Genomic DNA, 2,500 nt, shown 5'->3' on the forward strand with positions numbered 1-2,500 from the left:
TTTTGCTCTCTCTATCGCTCGATCTATCTATCTTTTTATCTATCTATCTGTATATTTGTCTATCTATCTATTTGTCTGTCTATCTATGTCTCTATTTATCTATCTATCTAGGTGCAAAGGTATGAATTTACAAATATGTGTGTGTGTGTGTGTGTACGTATATATATATATATATAAATATATATATAATATATAATATATATATATATATATAATATATATATATATATATATATATTATATTATATATCTATATATATATATATATCCTATATGTATATATTATATATATATGTAGTATCTGTATATCTAAATATCAATCTATCTCTCATTCCTATATCTAACATATACGCTATCTCTCCTCTCTCTCTCTCTCTCCTCTCTCAGTATATAAATATATAATATATATATATATATATAATATAACATACACACATATGTGTGGTGTGTTGTTTGTGTGTTGGTTGCGTATATATATAAATTTTATATATATATATATATATATATTTATATATATATATATATATTTTTTATATATATATATATATAATATACACACATATGTTGTGTTGTGTTTAGTGTGTGTGTGCTTATATATATATATATATATATATATATATATATATATATATATATATATATATATATATATATACATACACACATATGGTGTGTGTATGTTTGTGTGTGTGTGTGCATATATATATATATATATATATATATATATATATATATATATATATATATATATATATATATATATATATACTATATATATATATAATATATATATATATATATATATATATATATATAATAAATATTTTATATATAAATATCTAATATATATATTTATTTATTTATTATACATATAAACATATACATATGTATATATATTTATATATTATATAATACATATATATATATAAATAAATAAATATATATATATATATATATATTATATATATATATATATATATATATAGATGTGTGTGTGGGTGTGTGTGTTTGTTTGTGTGTCTGTGTGTCTGTGTGTGTGTGCGTGGTGTGTGTGTTGTGTGTGTGTGTTCTGTGTGTCTTGTTGTTGCGTGGGTGTGTGTGTGTGTGTGTGTATTATCTATTATCTCTCTCTCTCTCTCTTTCTTTTGGTAATCACTTTGTGCTTTCTTTTTCCTTAATTTTTCTTGCTAAAAAAATGTTGTACTTTTTTTTCCTCATTTTTTAACATTGCAAATAGTTCGATCCGTACCTTACCCTCCCACCCTTTCTAAGCCCTTCCCCCTACCCCCCACCCCCCTGCATCCACCCCTTTCCCTTACAAAACCTCTACTTCTCCACATCCACCTACCAGATCCCAATTCACCCTTCCCCCTTTTTTCTCCCCCTTCTCTCCCCGCCCCCACCCATCCACCACCCTTCCTCTATCCCTATCCCTCCCTTCCTCTTCCCTCCTCTCTCCTCCCTCTCCAATTCTACCTCTCCCCCCTTCCTCCCTCCCCTCCTCTCTCTCTCTCTCCTCCCTCCTCTCCTCTCTCTCTCCCTCCTCCCTCCCCCCTCTCTCTCCCTTCCTCCCTCCCCCCCGTCCTCCCTCCCCTCCTCTCCTCTCTCTCTCTCCTCCCTCCCCTCCTCTCTGTCTCCCCCTCCCATCCATTTCAAACCCTTCCTCCCTCCCCTCTCCCCCCCTCCCCCTGGCCCGCCGGGGGAGCGAGCGAGCGACGGGTTCAGCTTTAGTCCACGCTGCCGCCACGCCGTAAACAAGGGCCTGCCATTGTGTCTGCTGTAACACTCTCGTAACGTTGCCTCCGTCACGTGACTTGGTTTTTGCTGACACTGCTCCTACTACTACTATACTACTACTACTACGACTACTATTACTACTACTACTACCACTACTACTACGACTATTACTTTTATTACTACTATTGCTACTACTACTGCTGCTACTACAACAACTACAACGAATATACTTTTCGTTCTCTTACTGCTTCTACTACTACTATACTACTACTACTACTACTACTACCACTACTACGACTATTACTTCTACTACTACTATTACTATTACTACTGCTGCTACGATTACAACTACAACTAATATACTATTCGTTCTCCTATTAATATTGCTTCAACTACTAATACTACTAATAAAAATGAAACAATAAGTCCTTTCCTTCTCCTATCGCTATTGCAACTGCTCCAACTGCGACTATTGATATTACTGTTGCTACCAAGTCTGCAATTCCTACTGCTGTTGCTGATATTCTTACTCTAACTGCTCAGGTTCCCCTAGCACTCCTACTGCTACTTCTATTACTCTACTGATCACGATATTTAAGGCTGCTACTTACTGCTACTACTCCTATTTCTACTACTGATATTTTTTGTAATTATATAAAATAGCTTTTATTGCAATGATTGTTACTTATACGAATATTAAACTGATATTGCAATTACTTCTGCTACGACTACTACAGTGACTATTAATAATACTATTGCAGTT

The sequence above is a fragment of the Penaeus japonicus genome, unplaced genomic scaffold, assembly GCF_977035675.1.
Source record: "Penaeus japonicus unplaced genomic scaffold, GWHDUDI00000001_assembly GWHDUDI00000024, whole genome shotgun sequence".
Lineage (NCBI taxonomy): Eukaryota > Metazoa > Arthropoda > Malacostraca > Decapoda > Penaeidae > Penaeus > Penaeus japonicus.